This window comes from Acomys minous (genome assembly GCF_964271855.1).
Source record: "Acomys minous genome assembly, chromosome: 8".
Taxonomy (NCBI): Eukaryota; Metazoa; Chordata; class Mammalia; order Rodentia; family Muridae; genus Acomys; species Acomys minous.
The window spans coordinates 18,353,759-18,372,690 of NC_140489.1; the positions used below are offsets into that span (position 1 = coordinate 18,353,759).

Sequence of the window (18,932 nt, forward strand, 5' to 3'; positions counted from 1 at the left end):
AGGCCTAACACCTGAGGTTGTCCTCTAAGTATCCACACTCATATCCAAGAATGGATGCACACACATGCACTCACACACTCACACACAAGGATGGTCACACACATGCACTCACACACTCACACACAAGGATGGACACACACATGCACTCACACACTCACACACAAGGATGGTCACACACATGCACTCACACACTCACACACAAGAATGGACACACACATGCACTCACACACAAGGATGGACACACACATGCACTCACACACTCACACACAAGGATGGACACACACACATGCACTCATACCCTCACACACAAGGATGGACACACACCCACACGTGAGAATGGTACACACACTCATACACATCTTTCTCTCAGTTTAGAACCCCTCCCCCACATGTTTAGGTAAGATGAAATGGACTAAAATCCAAGATCCAGATTTAATGTCACTACTATGGACCTTGGACAGATTATTCAATCTCTCTGGATCTCAGCTTTATAGCGTGGGTAAAGGGCACCTAGCCTTGTGAGGAGCAGGCTGCACTCTAAGTCCACAGAACAGTGGCGTTCTGGCTTTGCGTCGCTGCTCTTTGCGTCGCTCTATTTGTGTAAGGCTGCAATTCTCTCTGAGCTCTTCCACCCCAAATGTAGGCCCTAAGGAGGAATGGCACCTCATCTCATTTGCAGAAGTATACAAGCACCACCTGTCCAGCCCAGCCACAAGGTGCAAGATGATAAATAATTTATTTGTACTAATAAAAAGTTATGCCCTTTGAACTTACCGAATTCAATTAGGAGTGCACAGACTTGTCAAATCATACCAGCAGGGAGAGAGAGGAAGATAATTCAGTCCCTAATGTGCTTGCCTGGCAAACGTGAGAACCCGAGGATGAGCCTTAAAACCCACATAAACAGAGCTGGGTGAAGTGCCACGTGCTTGTAATCCCAGAACTGGAAAGGCGGAGACAAGAGTTTTCCCTGGGGGCTCACCTGCCAGCCACCCTAGCCTATTTAAAGAATTTCAGTCCAGTGACAAATCTTGTCTTTAAAAAAAAATTGACAGTACCTGAGAAATGACTTTGAGATTGTCCTGTGTTTTACCTCCATGTATACGCATACAAACGCACTTACATGCGTACACACACACACACACACACACACACACACACACACAGAGAGAGAGAGAGAGAGAATTAGGTTTGTGAGCTTATCCAACACATCAGAGCAATGAATGGTGCAATATACTCACCTGAAATGTCTAAGAGACGAGCACCTCTCCACGGTGAGTTATCAGACCACTTGGTGTGATGTCTCAGTGTCACCAGTTGGCAAACCTGTGACCCTCCGTCCAGGCTTAATCTGTGCAATGGTTTCCTCCTTAGCACTGCTTACTTCAGAAACTTGCCTGTCAGCAGGGCTCCCTTCCCCAGATAGCTGTGAGGCTGAGCTTCTAGTTCCTTTATATGGCCACCTGGAGTAATTCGGCCTTTGCCCCTGGCTCCCTGGCTCTGGCACAGCCGGCTGCCTTCCTTCGGTTTCCTTCTTATTAGAGTTGTTAGGGTCAAAGGCCAGGCCCAGGAAGCCATAAAAAGCGAGGCTCAACCACCCACCCTTGCTCAGCCAAGAACAAGGAAAGTGATAGTGAAAAGCAGAGAATGAATTTGTTCATCGTGGCCGCATTGGGAAAAGGAGCGGATAAGGGGGACCAGTCACCCCACAAGTCCGTCTTTGGGTCTTGATATGAGGTTTCAGTTTAAATGGGGGAAAAGGTGTGCGTAACCCGGCAGTGCTGACCAGCTCCTGTCTAGTCCTATGCAAAATCTCCTTCTTGGACACGAGCTCCCCCCGGCTGGCATCAGGGCCCCAGCCTGTTCCTCCTCCAGCGAGAGACTCCCTAGAGAAATGCAGCTGCTTGGGGCTCATTGTCTCTACAGTCAGTCTCTCTCAAAATCTCTTCGCTTCTGACACCATGGTTATACTTTCTTAGCCTTTCTACAGCCCAGGACTTGCTGGCCAACCAGCCAGCCAGAGTCCAAGGTCCCAGAGAAGGATCAGAAAGCTTCTGCGTGGGTCTGGAGAGATGGCTCATCAGATACAGGTGCCTGTCTCCAAACCTGACAACCAGAATTCGACCCCTAGGGCCCTCATGGTGAAGTGAGAGAGCCAACTCCTGAAAATCGTCCTCTGACATCCACAGTGCTGTGGCGCATATAAATAAATCAAAACATGATAAAAATCCCTCTGCACATGTAACGTCCTCTCTAGACTGCTACACATCACATCGCAAACACTTGAAATGTGTTAGCTAGAAGTTCTGGAAGGCAAAAGCTCTAAATTGGAGAGAGAGCAGAACCATAGTCCTCTTGCAGGTTTCTGGAACATTCCGTTCTCACCTGTCCCAGCTTTGTATCTTGTAAAATTCTATTTTCCGTTAGTGGTAAATGAAGGTACAACTGACTCATATAGATTGATTTTATGTCAAAAACCTTCCTGGATTCTAGTAGGAAGTTGTGATAACTTAGTTGTAGAAGACGTTGGGTTTTCTCGGCAATCATAGTTTCTTTTATGGCGTGACAAAATAGATACTGGCAGCTCTTGCTTACATTGTCTTTGGAGATAATAATTTCAAAGACATAAAATACTTATTTTCTTGCAGCCACACATAGAGTGACCCCATGAGTCATGTGACCATCCCTTAACAAACATAGGCCTGGGGACGGGGCTACAGCTCAGTGGTACAGCACTTGCTCAGCATGCAGGAAGCCCTGGGCTCAGTCCCCAGAGTTGGGCAGGGGATGAGGGGCACCTTAGGTTCATGAGGAAGGGGAAAGGTAGGAAACACAGACTGAGAGCCTCACCAGGGGTAGCGAAGGACAATTGTTAACACCTTCCTAGATGAAGCCATCGGGACTTCAGGCCACTTAGTTGTTCCACAGCGGCTTTATCTCCTCTCATTATATCTGCAAAGGCCTTTTCTGTACAGAAAGCACAGACAAGGAACAGAAGAAGAAACACAGAAGTGTGGGGCTGTGAAGGAGGTGAGAGACGAGAGTGAGCCCTAAGCCATGACAGCTTGGGGACCACTGAAGCACAAACAGCATCAAACACAGACATAAATCTAAGGAAACATGTGAAATCTGTTGTGAAGAACTTTACTAAAAATCCTTAAAGAAGAACAAATGGAGACAAAGCTCTGCACGTGGCAAAAAGAGTCAGCATCACTAATTATGTCACTTTGTTCTAAATTGGCACATGCATTCTGGTTTTTTTTCAACCAAAATCCTCTCTCTCTCTCTCTCTCTCTCTCTCTCTCTCTCTCTCTCTCTCTCTCTCTCTCTCTCTCTCTCTCTCTCTCTCTCTCTCTCTCTCTCTGTGTTATGTGTGTGCATTCACATGTGTATGCACGCACATGTGGACATGAAGGCTGGAGGACGGTCTTAAGTATTCTTTCTCAGGCACCACCCCCTTTTTGTTCAGGCAGGGTGTCCCCTGGCCTGGCACTCACCAAGTAGCCATGCCGGCCAGTCAGTGAGCTCCTGAGAGTCACCTGTCTCCACCTCTCAGATGTGGGGTTCCATGCACTCAGGTCCCTTGTATGGGCTCTGCAGCTTTAACTGGGTCAGGTTCCTGCTTGCACAGCAGCAGCACTTACCAAAGGAGCCATTTCAGCAGCTTAGAAATGTTTTACTTTATTTTTTCAAAGGAACTCAACAAACCAATTCCACATTTATTTTTGAGATGGGATCTTTCCATGTTGCCAGACTGGCTTTAGACTCATGGGCTCAGGGGATCTTTTTTCTTCAGCCTCTTGAGTAGGTGAGACTACAGGTGTGTGCTACTGTGCCTAGCTCTGATTCTAAAATGCATATGGAAGTGTAAAGGGCCAGGAAATGTCATAATCACTCTAGAAAGAAAGAAAGAAAGAAAGAAAGAAAGAAAGAAAGAAAGAAAGAAAGAAAAATAATAACGACAACAAAACAAAACCAGACGTGTGTGGTAGAAGGCACATCCTCTACTAGATTTCAAGAATCAGGGAACCATAGCGATTAAATAAACTCCCACCACTCAACAACAACAAATGAATAACCCAATTAAACCATGGGAGATGACTTAGGTAGATGTTTCTCTGAAGCAAATGTACAAATGAGCAATGAGCTAGGGGGAAGAGGCTGACACTTTAGAGCAGTGGTTCTCAACCTTCCTAGTGCTGTGCCCCTTTAATACAGTTCCTCGCGTTGTGGTGACCCCCGACCATTAGATCATTTTCCCTGTCACTTCATAACTGTGATTCTGCTACTGTTATGAATCATAATGCAAATATCTGGGTTTTTGCATGGTCTGAGGTGACTTCTGTGAAAGGGTCATTTAGCCCCCAAAGGAGTCCTGACCCACAGGCTGAGAACGGCTTTACAGTAGTATAAAGCATCACAGAGGGCAAATCAAACCACGGGAATCGAACTGGGAGTCGACTGCAGAAAAACCAAGGCAAACGCAGAAGGTAGAGTTAGCCAAGATTTAGAAAAATGTAAACCCTGAGCCCTCCTATTGTGAATGTGATATGGTAGAGCTTCCTAGATCAAATACCTCTTCCTCAAAAGAGTAAGCAGAAGCGATCCACATGCTTACTGATGGGTGTCAATAAACTACCTACACATATGCATATCCTGAACTACTATTCAGACTCCAAAGGGAATGAAATTCTTACACATGTTGTAATATAGACGTGTCTTGAAGATGCAAAAGCCACTACAAGTAAAGCCAGATGTAAGACAAATATTGTATGATTTCACTTACATGAAGTATCTGCATGAGTTGAATTCATAAAGAGAGCAAGAGTCCCAGAGTAGTAGTTCCCAGTGACTGGTAGAGGGGCGGGGGCTAGGAGGGGGGTTTAGTCTGAGGTGAGGAAAAAGTTCTAGAGAAAGATGGTGTGGGGATTGTGAAATAATAGAGACAAGTCAAAGCCTCTGAATGTTACACGGAAATTTGTCAGCATATTGAATTGTATGATCAGTAACTGTCAGGTGCAAAGTAGACGGAATCTCTGCTATGAAGTCTGGTGTCAGCACACATGTGCAGAGAGGGGAGAGATGGGAAGACTTCTAAAGAGGAGGAGGAAGGGGAGGAGGGAGAGGAAGAGGAGGAGGAGGAGGAGGAGGAGGAGGAGGAGGTAGTTAGATAGTTTGGTATGGGCCACTTTTCCAGCCTGTTCTATAAACAAATAGCACTCTTGGGGCTGGAGAGATGACCCCCAGCGCCCATGTAAGAAAGCTGAGCATGGTGCCATGTTGGTGATTCCAGAACGTGGAGGCTGAGACAGGAGGATCCCTGGGACTTGCTGGCCGGCCAGCCTAGCCATTGGTGTGCCCCGGGTCCCAGTGAAAGAGCCAGTCTCAAAATACAATGTAAACTACCTCTGAGGCTTGACTTAGCCTTCACAAAAACATGTGCGTGTGCGCGCGCGCACACACACACACACACACACTTGTGAAAACCCTTGTATACACAAATAAAATTAAATTTAAAAAAGAAAAAGACAATCCTCTGTCTCCTCAGTCCCAGCTGACCTGCTGGAAGGTAGGGAAAGGGAACCACAGCCAGGAGCTCATCTTTCTCTCTCCAGCCCGTTGATCAACTGAACCAGAACTAGGGAGTCACATCTCAGGATTGCAAAAGTCTGACTCCCTGTCCCAGGCCCAGCACCGTGGGGGACAGGACAGAAAGCAGGGTGCCTTCTTCCCCGGCTGCTCCTACCCCCAGCAGTGCCTGACCTGTACACAAACAGCAGTCCACTGGAGACAGCAGGACGGCCAGGCCAGCTGGATCAGCCTGACCCCAGCCTCCAGCTCAACATGACCAGGGCAGAGGCCAAGAGGCTGCAGTGTAGAGCAAGGCTGGGGGAGGGCAGTGTGCAGGAAATGAGCCAGGGGACATGGCAAGGACAAAGAAGAGAAGAAACACTGAAGGGGGGGGTGACCTGTGCAGGAGGAGGGGAGGTGGGAGGGAGACCCAGGACAGCAAGGACAGCCTGGGGCCACCAGAGCCGACACAGACAAGGAAAGAATGTTCCAGAAGTCTGCAGAGGGTGTATGATTCTGCTGACTCTCAGATGTAGAGCCCCTGCCTCCCAGAACTTCTAGTTAGCCCATGTCTGGTGTTTGTAGTGTCACATGTGACGCATGACAGCCCAAAGAGGCTGACACACGTGTCTAGAAAGTTTTAAACATTTTAAAATGAATGAACGAATTAGTTTATTTGTGTGTGTGTGTGTGTGTGTGTGTGTGTGTGTGTGTGTGTGTGTGTGTACACACACGTGCTCACATGCCGCAGCACATGGGTGGAAGTCAGAGCACAACTTTCAGGAGCTGGTTCTCTTCTTCCATCATGTCAAACCCAGGTTGTCAGGCTTGGTGGCAGTCACCTTTGCCTGCTGGGTCATCTTGCCATCCCCACCCAAAAGCTTTTCAGAATGTTCTTCCTATCCCTGATGGGGTCTTACTTCAGTCTGGATTTGAGACCTAGGCAGCCAATGAAAATAACCCTTCCTCAAAACCATGATGCTCCCGACTCCTCAGTGCTCGGGACTGAGCTCAGGGCTTCCTGCATGCTAAGCAGAGGCTACCACCGAGCTGTAGCTCCAGCCCCAGGACTATATTTTGTTAAGGAATGGCCACATGACCCATGGAGTCACTCCGTATGTAGCTGCAGAAAAATAACAGCCCATGTCTTTGAATTTGCTATCTGAAAAGACGATGTGAGCAGGGGCTACCAGTGGCCATTTCTGTCACCCATGGGAATAGCTGATCTGAGAAAGAAGACAACAGGGAAAGAAAAATGTAGGCTGAAAAGGAAAGTCAGGTCTTGCTGCATCCCTCACTCCACAAACAGGCATGCCTAGAGACATGTAAATTCCCCCTTATGGTTTAAATCACATTGAGACAGAAACGTCGACATCTTAGAGAACAGATCCAGCAGTAACTATACTTCAAGTCTAATAACTAAAAACAACCTTCTCCTGATGGTGAAAGTGCCTATGCAGCACGAAGCATTGTTCCTGGTCAACTATGCTACGGCCAGAGCAAGGTACAGGCAACCCTTCTGTTAGGGCTGTGAAAGGAGCCCCAGCAGCCCACAGCTGAGAAAAGCCACTCCATCCCAGAGCAAGCCTAATGCTTACCACGCAGCTGCCCCACAGAGGACGTTTCTCCTCCTTCCAGCCCACAGTCCTGATGAACTGTCAACCTCAAAGACAAAAAGGCAGTGACTCCATGAATGAGGGAGCCCAGAGAGGAGAGGCAGCAGAGAGGAGATGGTGCTCTCTGCCAGTTGGCTGCCTATCTCTATAAGCATGATAGTTAAAGCCAACTGATGCTCTGTTTGAAAGTCAGAAAGAGCCAAGTATGGTAGCTCGTGCCTACAGTCCCAGCACTTTGGAGGTGGAGGCAGGAGGATTAGGAGTTCAACATAATCCTCAGCTACAAAGCAAGTTCCGGGCCACATGGACTAGAGGAGACCCTGTCTCAAAAAACAAAACAAAACAAAAAAACTCAACCCAACCCAACCCAAATGAAAGAAAAACCCAAAATGAAATAAAACAAAACTATGCTGATGGGTTGTCATAGTGTGACACCTCAGGCTCTTTGACAGAGACAAGGCTCTGAAAAAGTACAGTTCATTTCTTTCCCACTCATAAAGCAACCTCCACATGTGTGCATGGGATGGAAATAGAGACATAAAAAGTAGAAGATGAACAGCAGGTGTGAGCACTCAGGAGTCAGAGGATGAAGCAGTTGGAGGCCTCCCTGGGATTCTCTCTTTCTCTCTCTCTCTCTCTCTCTCTCTCTCTCTCTCTCTCTCTCTCTCTCTCTCTCTCACACACACACACACACACACACACAAACACAGAGGTGGTGCATAAATTATGTTTTGATAGACTTTAGCACTAGGATATAAGTGGGCATCCCAAGTGGTGGGCATCACCATCAATAGTGATGAGAGGCTGGGAAGGCAGATGAGACTGGTCCAAGGGTCCTAGGCTAAAGTAAAGGAGTGTGGACTTTATTGGTACCACACTTTGGATCTAAAATGTCTTCCACGGGTTCCTGTGTTTTTTGAATATCTGATTTCATCTTTAGGAGATAGGGTCTGGATGGAAAATGGGTCTCTAGAAGTAGATAGGCCTTTAAAGGTCCAACCTATCTCCATTTTTAGTCTAGCATTCTGTTTGTTTCCTGATAGCCACACGATGTGACTAGCTGCCTCATTCTCCTACCAACATGGACTGAGCTGTTGCTGCCTCCATGCCTCTCCTACCATGATGGACTGAAATCCCCTGAAGCTGTGAGCTCACATAAACCTTTCCCCCTTGAGTTGTTCCTATCAGGCATTTTGTCACAGCAAGGAGGAAAATATCTACTACCATTGGGAGAACTTTCGGAGCATAGAGGAGTAAGAGGATGTTGTGAGCCATGGTCCAGCCACTACTTGGATTAAAAGTGAAGATGGTCCCTGAGGACCCTTATCATAGTTGTGTAATTTTTCCAAAGCAAGCAGGACTTTCCCAATGGTAGAGGAAGCAAGGGTTCAAGGCATTGGGAAAGGCAGACTCAGCAGATATGTTAGAACTGATGGAAGTCAACGACACAATGAGAGAGAGGAATCCACCACAATGGCCAGATTTCCTTTCTCTGAAATGGGCAACAGGCAAACTGTGACATTCATGAAAAGAAAGACTTTTTTTGTTTCATTTTGTTTGAGACAGGTTTCTCTATGTAGCCTGACTTTCCTGGAACTCACTATGTGGGCCAGGCTGGTCTTGAACCCAGAGATCCACCTGCCTCTGCCTCCCAAATGCGGGAAGTAGAGGCATGTGCCACCACTGCCTGGTGAACAAAAAGGACTTAAGAAGGGGAAACCTCAGAAGAAAATGCTGGTGAGTCTGGCTTTCACAAGCTAAGCAGGAGGAACCCATGTGACATCCCTGTGCAGAGAGCCTCAGAAGCCGGCCATGGAGCACCAGATTCCAGGGAGGTGATCCACATGGAGGAGGGAAACCTGGAAACCATCAGCTCTCAGCATGTGGTAGAAGACATCATGCGACAGAACAGAGGTCAAGAAGGGCAGTGGACAGGACACAGAGACTCATAGGCCACTGGGTGAGACAAACAGGAGTCTCTGTAAAGGAAGATATGCCTATCGAGATAGTGGAGAAACCTCTAGAGCAGCGGCACTAGGAGATACAGGGACAAGATGTGTGACAACACCTAGTCCCAGAAAGATGCGATCAGGTCAAAGAACAACTTCAAGTAATCTGGAGCATGGCTCTGTTTGATGCCTTCAGCACAGGCACGTAGGTCAGGGAAACAGAAACCAGATGGGAATGGGCAGTAGAGTGCTCAGTGGGAAGGCAGTGTAGACAGACAGTGTAGACAGTTCCTTCAAGGAGTTTGGCAGTGAAGGAAAAGGGTGAGAGGAGCTCAAGAGTGACACTAGACAGCAGGAAGCACAAGCACTTGGCCTTTTTCAGACAGGGAAGCATATGACGTAGACAGCAATGAGCACACCGCTGAAGCACAGGCTCAAGGCATGACAGAGAGAGGGGGAGGGAGGAAAGGAGAGGGAGGGAGAGAGGGAGGGAGGGAGAGAGGGAGGGAGAGAGAGGAGAGGGAGGGAGAAGGAAAGGAGAGGGAGGGAGAGGGAGGGAGAGAGATAGGAGAGAAAGAATAGGAAAGAGGGAGAGAGGGAGAGAGAGGGAGGGAGAGGGAAAGAGAGAGGGGGAGAGAGAGGGAGGGGGAGGGAGAGAGAGACAGAGAGGGAGGGAGGGAGAGAGGGGGGGAGGGGGGAGAGGGAGAAGGAAGGAGGGAGAAGGAAAGCTGCAAATAGTTTAATTCTCAGGACTCTGAGAGGGACTAAATACCAGAGGGAGAGAGAGAGAGAGAGGGAGAGAGAGAGGGGGGGGAGGGTATGTGTTGGGGGCTCTGAGAAGGAAGAAGGAGGTTCCTGCTCCCCCACTGCTGCTCCTGATTGGTGTTGATGCAGGAAACAAAGATTGGACTTTCCCCTAAGGAATCCCCAAAGGGCTGTAGCCAGCAGGAAGTAGCTAAGGAGGACTACACCCCTTCTCCCCACTAACCTTCTTTCTCTCCTACCTGGTGTTGAAGTGTTGGAAGGGATTAGGGTAGAAAAGGGAGAAAGGGACATAAGAAACTGCAATAAATTAAAATAGTTTTTTTTAAAAAAAAGTATCTACAAAAAGGGTTGAGAACAAGAGAACAATCAGGAAGAGATACCAATGCCTAATGACAGGGACAATTGGAAAGGTTTCTAGGCAGCCTTAGGGACCAGGACTGTTAATAGTTCAAAGAACACACACACGATGAACTTAGCTCCTCCAGCATAGCTAGCACCCTGGGAAGGGGCAGGGCAGAGGTGTTCCAGATGTGGGGCTCAGCTGGAGTAGACAAAAGTGATGAAGAGGGGGCTGCAGAATAGGGAAGAAAACTGACCACCACAGCCACATGAAATCCCCCTTCACTTAGCAGTGATCACTGGTTCAGGTACATAGCTGAGAGGCCACATCACTCTGTACATGCGACAGATTCCACCTCCAACAAAGTGCCTAGCTCTAGATGAGCTAATAATGGAGGGGGCTGGGGTGCAGAGGGTCTAACGGACATGGCTAAAATTCAGCCCACTATTTTCCTTCCTGAGATTAGCTTTCTTTTTTGTCTAAAAAAAATATGAAAAATTCATGCTCTGTAGAGCTTATCAGGGTGAAATGAAGATTAATGTATATGACTCTGCAAAACTCTAGGACCAAGGCTCACACTTCAGCACCTTAACTCAGGCATTTAGTAGGTGTCCGGTGCTGTGCTAAGCTTTCCTGAGAGGCTGGAATTCATTTCCGGTCTTCGTCCTGTACAGCAATGAGAAGACAACACTGATATATTCGCCCCTTCATATCCTTTCACTGAGCCAAGTTAAGCTATTACTTGACTTACTGAAATCCCGGTAGAAGTGCGGAGAGTGAACTCTAGAATTACAAAGGATCGGGCCCTTTTTACTGCCCATCCCAGACAAGTGAGCTAGTATGAGTTAGCTTCCTGCTACTGTAACAAATACCTGGCATAAGTTAATTTCAAGAGAGGAAAAATTCCTTTTGAATCTCTGTCCTATTACTTCTCTGGCCAGAGAGCAAATAGTATGCAGCCAGTGCCCCATAGACTGTAGCCCCCACTATATTTTCACAGTAGATGCTGAATACGTGACTAGCGATAGGCTGACTCTTTCCAAAGATAGTTCTTGCTCAAGGTCACGGTTCTCAATATCAGTTTTAGAAGATGCAGTTTCAAATACAAAAATATATGGAGGGAAAAAAAAAGAGGAGTGGTTTAGTTTGGTTCACAGTTTCAAATGTTTCAGAAGGGTTGCTTTTGGGCCTGAGCAGGGGCAGAAAATCATGTTGTGAGTCTATGACAGAGGAAGCACTCACCTCATAGCAGAGAGGGGATAAACAAGTAAAAAGAGAGGAGTGATATGGTCCAAATATCCCCTTCAGTCGCAATGCCTTCAGGAACCCAACTGCTCCCCAGTAGGCTTCCCTCTTCAAGTTTCCATTACCTCCAATAGCACCACACATCCGGGACCAGGTCATTAACACATGGACCACTGCAGGATACCTACACAACCAGAACGCCTAGCATGTTGAACCTCATAAAGAATCCGTGGCAAGATAAGGAGAAGGTCCTCTCCACGATGGAGACAAAGAGAGATTCCCCCAGGCAACAGGATGATACCCTGTCTTCACCAAGTTCTCTAGGGAAGTTGTTAAAAGAGCCAGAAAAACAAGCACACTTCAAATAGGGCCCAGTGCGACTGTTGCTGGGATGTCAGGGTACAGGGTACAGGGTACAGGGTACAGAGGGTACGGGCTGAACAATTATGGACAGTCTGACCACTGGTAGGAGGTAACCTCATTGCTTCGAGAGGTGTTCACCTAAGTACGGGAGCCAAGAGCCATCCGGAGGGTAAAACAGGCTTGCAGCAGGCAAGGGGCAGAAGCCAGCTGGGACAGTTTCAAATTCAAGTCCAAGGGACACACCTATGGAGATGTGAAATAGAGACCACCAACTGTTCTCAATCTCCACTCTCCTTTTCTTTCTTTAAGAAGGAGAACCCCTAAGATTTGTTCGGGCGTCTTTAGTTAAGTACAGCTGGAGTCTACATTCCTCAGATTCTCCTGTGGTGACGTGTGCCCAGATGCTGGCCAATGGGAAACGAGGGAAAGGACAGTCCATCTTCTGAATTACATCACTCAGGAAGCTGTCTAGCCCCTGTCCAACCCACTCTCTTCCTGAGTGAACTTTGAGTGTGAAGAACAGGGAGCCAAAAGGTAGGAGAAACGTGGGCTCCTGGATGATCCCGTTGACCCCAGTTGTTACCCTCCCCTGCACTGACCACCTTCCTCTTAAGCCAGTAGGTGAAAATGAGTCATCCTCTGTCCCTCTGAGAAAACCCATTTAAAGAACTCTCAGTGACAGCTTCGCCGGTGCCTGCCTAATAACGCCTTTCCCCAAAGTACTGAAAAAGTTAGAGCTGAGCAGTACTTACTGAAAGCTTACCAACTGCCAGGAATTGCTCTAAATACTTTCCACGCGCTGTCTCATTTGATCCATACCTACTTCCTAGAGGAGAGCTTTGGCTCCATTTTGCAGAGAAGGAAATGCTCTGCTCTAACTGATGACTCACTGTTACTGGGCGACCTGATGTGCAATCTAACCTGTGTGGTCTGTAATGAGGTGGCATCTCCAGTCACTGTACTTCAGAACAGCTCTTTGTGTCGGATTCTGCTGGTTAAGGTCGATGTCTGTCTTCTCCGGAACGGACTCCCTTTCTCAGCTGGGTCCTTACTCCGCCTGATCTGGTGATTCCAGATTTTATAAGGGGTGTCACAGAGTCCTAAAAGAAAAAAAATACAGGCCTGACCTTTCCTGACAACAAGCACAGGGAATTCCCGGAAGTACCCGACCCTGTGCTGGTGATCCTAGCCTCCAGCAAATGGTCCTTAATTACACCTAGCACTATCCCCTCATGCATAGTCTAATTAAGTACCATTTTACTTCCTGTGATAAGGGTCATGTGTTATGGAGGCACTGTACCACTGTATGTAGCTGAAGCATCCTGGCACCCTTAGCCCTAGCGAATCAGACACAGTCACCCTCACTGCCCAGGGCTTATAAATCCTTATTCACAAAGTAAAATTGGCTTGATTCCTCACTCCACCATGACCATCTGAGACTCCATTTATCCCAGGATGGGTGGGGAACTGCTGCCGAGTGCCTGGTGATCAGGCAGCAATGGCAGAACTGCCTTTGCAGCCGCTGGGGCCTGCTCAACCACGAACGATAGCTTGGTGCTGACCCCTGAGGAAGCACTCACTGAGCTGGCGCTCACCCTGTCTGCCTGTGGGTTACAGGCAGCCATCTGCATGTCCTGTCATGCCAGGCGCCGTAGATGAGCCGAAGAGCTGTGACACTTAGATCTGGTGAAGCACCCAAGTCTCCACATTTTGTTGAGACCCGCAGTCTCAGTCTGAAGAGGAGCTTATTGTAACACTCATTCCCTACCTCCCTGGGAGAGGCTGGGAACCTGGCTTTGTGCCCAAGCCAAAAACCCTCAACTCTAAAGCGCTGCTGGGCTCAGGAGGCAGACCTACCGGGACCTACACCGGCACCACAGGACGCAGAACTACAGCAGGCCGTCTCCCCATGGGCTGCCGGACATGGGCCTCAGTCAGAAATACATTGTTCAGAGCTAGCAAGACTGTTCTGCAGGTAGAGGCACTGGCCACACCAGCCTGACAACATACACAAAGGCAGAATGAGAGTCCAACTGCACAGAGTTGTCCTCTGGCCTCTACAGGGCACTGTGACACACGCATGCGCACATACAGTGATTTACATTTTAAAAAATTAAGAAGGCATGGTTCAATTTTCCAGAGACCTGTGCCTGAATGCTAATCTCAAGATTGAAAGCCATCTAGTGTCTCCACAAGTCAGTTTGCTCCAGGAGCTTGTGTGAGAAGCACCAAACCACTGGCCTCACAGAAGGAGAAGATACATTTCCGAATGTTGAAGAAAAGCTTGGAAAGCTATGAAGTGAGGCACAAGTGATAAACCGCCCTAAGGCAGGCTGGAAGATCCTTAAAACCCAAATAACAAAACGCACTCTATTTTTTTTTTAAATGCAAATGCCATCTAGCAATTTGGCAGATATCCTAGAAAGGCTATAAAATCTGTCAAGGAGAGGGGTACATTTTGCTTTGTACATCTGTCATCCTTAACTGAAGAAGGGAGATTTAATAGAAATTAACTAGAAGAGTTCACGTGCGCGCGCGCGCGCGCACACACACACACGCAGGGCAGGGGGGTTCTCAAGACTAGAAAGACCAGGCGCAGCATCAATCTGCCACCCCCATGGGAACTCTGCAGGTGCAATCAGGTGTGGCCCAAGGACTTCAAAGGTCCCCAATTCAAGTGAACTGGGGACTTTCAGCTGCGATGCTGACACAGGAGCCCGGTGTCTCTTATCTTTCAGATGCCTGACAAAATTCCCCAAAGTTCCTTGCTCAGGCGTGCCTGGTCAAGGGCCGCTAGTTGACCACCTGTAATTCAGAAGGAACAGCTGATTCCTTGGGGCTGCTCTGATGTGCACCGCCACTGAAGGCTTGGCTCCCAGTGCAGATGTGTTCAGGACAGGACCTTTGGGAGGGGCTGCACTGTGTGAGCTCTGCCCTCATCAATGGGCTTTTGGGTGGTGGTGGAAGCCACAGAAAGTGGGGCCTCTTTGGAGGAAACTGGTAGTTGGGGGTGTGCTAGGGAGGGGCTATTTTATCTTTATCCCATTCTCTCTTCCTCTTTGCTTCCTGGCTGCTGCGAGTTGAGCTGCTGTCCTTTACCACATGTTTCAGCTGTGCTGAGAGGTCCTGAAAACGGCCAGGTCAAAGGTATAGACTGAACGAAACCTGCGAAATCATAAACCCAAATACGCTTTTCCGCCTTAACGTTGCTTATCTCAAGTATTTGGTCATTACAGTGGAGAGCTAACGCAAACATTCTTTATCCTAAGTACGAGCAAGGCCAGTTTAGCTTTCAGTTAATTCCACCCTGCCTGTCTTTCTGCCTCAGTTTCCCCCACCCTTCTAGTGGAGGCTGCTTCCCTTCTGCTTGCTCCTGGCTTTAATTCCCCTTCCTTTGGCAGGGCTTAGATACTTGAAGGTCCAGCGCTCCTTCCCTCTCCTCTGTGCTACTCAGTGCTGCCTCCTACCGGCAAAGCCTCCAATGTGCTGCCCTTCCTGGCACATGGATGGCTTTTGCGCGCATGCTCATAAAGTCAGCTAGATGACTGACTGCTAATCACATGGAAAACGAAGGGACTTCCCACTTTCAGGACTCTCTCTGCCTTCCGCACTGGGCAGTACACAGGTCAGAAGCATGCTGCCACTGTCAGCCTTGGCTCCCTGCATGGAGACTGAAGCGAGTTGACTCTCGGTGTGAGTGAACCTCACCTGCAGTTCTCTTTGCCTCAAAGGCAGACGGGGAGGTACCTCCGAGACCTGTGTTCATCTGGGCGGCGACCCTAGGTCTGCACTGGCCTGGACGGTCCTCCCTTGTGCCACCCTGAAGACACTGCCATTAGCTTCATTCTCTCCTCTCTAGCAGTCTGTGGCTCCAAGTTGACAGACTCCCAAGAGCCAATGTTTTTAGTTTCCCCTTCTTTGCTCTCAGGTGCTCTTGGGGTTCCCAAGGACGGGAAGATACCCTGAAAAGCCATTCCAGGAGGGAGGAGAAACAGTCTCAGAACTCATGGTCCCAGGTGTCATGGGCCGAGACTTGACTTTTCAAGGGGAGGGCCAGATGGATTCCATCAGAGAGTCTATTAATTGGTTTTGGCCTGCAGCCCCCTGGAGCAGCTTCCTCAAACCGTTGGGTTCCTTGGGTAGGGTGGGGTGGAGTGGGGTGGGGTGGGGTGGGGTGGGGTGTGTGCATGTTGCCTAAGGCAGAGAACTATGCTGTGTTCCCTTGCTGACTTACTGTTGGTTTGAGACGCCTGGACTAGGGACACACAATTCTTCCCTTTGTTTCCTCAGCCTTGCAGAATAAGCTTCCTTCTGAAAGGCATAAAGGTCCCTTTTCTTCAGCTCACAGGAGCTTCTTTCTGGGGCAGCCTGTTGCTGCTGTCGCCACTGGCACTGCCGAGCTCAGGCTCGGGTCTACACGCCTGGGCCAGCCTCAAGCACCACTGACTGCTACAGCTCTGCTCCTGCAGCCAATGATCTCAAGGCTTGGACTTGGGTGGCTTCCGTGGCAGGATGCCAGTCCTGGTTCTTAAAGCCGCAGCAGCGTCGTCGCTGGTGGCTGGAGGAACCCTGTAAGGCCAGTTCCCTTTACGGAAGTTTCTTGTCTTCCCTGGGGGACCAGGGAAGCATAACACAAGGACACAGCCACCATCACTCACAAGAATGAAAACTCCTGGCGCAGTAGGGTGTCAGTCCCAGCAACTCTAAAGCCTGGGACCCTGGAGCACACACTGTGCACCGAGAGAAGTTTCACAGCTACCCTGGCAATTCCAATGTGAAGCCAGACTCTGGGATTGCCATCTGTGCTGTCCAAATGTCAGGCTGTACTGGGTCATTTGGGGTTACAGGTGGAAATGCAGGTACTGATGCAGGAGTGGGGCTCCTGAAGGATCACGGCTGCTGGCCCTGGGGCTGCGCTGGGTTAGGCAGGGGTGGGCGTGAAGCCTGGATAAATTGCTTTCCAGCGTTTGATGTCCTCCTCACTCATCTCTTTGTGATAGGAACACAGCGCTAGGTCAGTCTTCAGCACTCAGAAAATGCTTGAGTGATACTGGCAGAGCCTGTGATGTATTTTATTTATTTATTTATTTATTTATTTATTTATTTATTTATTCATTCATTTTTTCTGGATGCCTACTGAGGGGAAGTGCAGGTTCTCCTTCCTCTTGCTCCAAAGCTGTCAGGGCTTTCCCTTCAAGCCAGCATTAATCCCAAACACACAAGGTTCTAAAGCAGATGGTGCCAGCCTGCCCCTGCGGCTTCACCTACTCTCTCCCTCCCTCCCTCCCTCCCTCTCTCTCTCTCTCTCTCTCTCTCTCTCTCTCTCCCCTGAGCCTCCTTCCCCCCCACCCCCGCACCCCCCCACCACCCCCCATGCCCCAGCCTGCACGTATCACACACTTAAGCACACTGCAAGTCTTTTTGGTGCCAGGCCTGGCATGTCTCTCCCTGGGTCACTTTTCTAGCTCTTTTTCTCCATCTGGAAGAATTGGCACAGGTGTGCCTTGCCCTTTGTTATGTTAAGATCTCTAGAAGGCAGCTCCCAAAACAAAACAAAACAACAACAACAAAAAAACCAGAATCCCACAGGATTCTGAATCAGCTGGCACCTTGATGATCTTAGCCTTCCCAGCCTCTAGAATTGTGAGAAATCAATTTCTGCTGCTTACAAGCCATCCAGCTTGTGGTATTTTGCTATAGCAACCTGAATAAGCAAAGACAAGGGAATTGTGCTGAGTGAAATCAGCCAGTGAAATAAGGAGAAGGAGTTCTACTTGTAATGAGATGCCTGGATCAGGCAAAGCCACTGAGGCAGAAAGCAAAGCAGTAGGCAGTGACGGGTGGATGAGGAAAATGTTGAGCTACCCTTTAATGGGTCAGAGCTCCAGTTTGGGATGATGAAAGGTTCTGGAAGCAGAGAGTGGTGACGGTTATAAAATACTACAAATGTACCTAATGCCACTGAACTGCACCCTTGAGAGCAGATAAGCTGCCAACCTAAGAAAACATTTTATTAGATATTTCAATTGTAAGAGGACCCCTAACCTGTCCCTGTCAGGAGAAGACAATTTGCAAAAAGAAAATATCCAGGGCCCTTTCTTTCTTTCTTTCTTTCTTTCTTTCTTTCTTTCTTTCTTTTAAAAAAGAGGCTTAAACATGAGATTTGGAACTCCAGAAAGTAAAACTGTGTGGTTGACCAGAGATGCAGGGAATGCCAAATATTTACAGTTGGATTCTTTGGTGCATGTGATGTAGGCAAAAAATGCTAAGGGAGAGAAATATCTCAACACTCAGTAAGAGAGTACACTGCAAGGAGAGCAACTGCCATAATCAGAAAAGTGTGGGAACCATCAGGTTTGCTTAGAAGCCTCCCTGTAAAAAAAATAAATGGAAGAGCACTGAAATCCGGCAACAACTGCATGCTCACTATTTAGTGGGAGGCAGAAATAAGAATTCGACTTTTTTTCCCCCTCAAAGATGTTTCTCAACCTAATTAGACAGGAAGCTTCTAGAAGCAGTCATCTCTTTCTTTCCCTCCAAATTCCTATATTGAGACACCAACCTTCAATGCAACAGAATTTGGGGAAGTAATTAGGGCTGGATGAGGACATGAGAGTGGGGCCCTTTTCTGATGGCGTTAGTGCCTTTATAAGAAGAGATACCAGAAAGTTCCCCTTCTCTGGCACATGAACACCATACACTATTACCACCACCACCACCATCACCACCAATCCCAGCCTGTTGCCAACTATATAATCTGATCTTCCTCTGTTCCAGGGTTTTCTCAAGCAACTGTCACTAACCCTGGTGATGGTGCAGCCCTAGGGCCAGAGCAGTAAGCAGGGCAGGGCTTCCTGTACGGGCTCCCTAAACCTTCCTGCTTTCCCAGTGCCTGATGGCACCAGCCAACCACTCTGCCCTACACGCTAGACTCACTTGCCTCTGGGACTTTTAAAAAAAGAAAAGGCTAAGCACCCTGTCCCTAGGCTTGGGAATACAGCGGCTTTTGAGACTCTTCTGATATCAGAGCCAAGGAGATAATGGTTCCTGCTGGAACAGGGTCCACGCGATGGGAGGATATGT

The 18,932-nt window shown here is 48.4% G+C and overlaps 1 protein-coding gene across 3 annotated transcripts in view; it reads right to left on the minus strand.

Annotated features, from left to right (window-relative positions):
- The window catches only part of DGLUCY (D-glutamate cyclase), an 84,949-nt gene extending 68,669 nt beyond the window's left edge, over positions 1-16,280 (minus strand). For 2 of the 3 annotated variants that reach the window (XM_084792955.1, XM_084792956.1), the window contains exons 1-2: positions 16,084-16,280; positions 12,771-12,949 (exon numbers count right to left, since the gene is read on the minus strand). The gene's annotated coding sequence lies outside the window, so the exon portion shown is untranslated. Of the gene's footprint in view, positions 1-1,241; positions 1,462-12,770; positions 12,950-16,083 lie in introns of those variants that run through there. The other variant, XM_084792957.1, reaches the window with a different exon arrangement.
- Between the last annotated feature and the right edge of the window lie 2,652 nt (positions 16,281-18,932).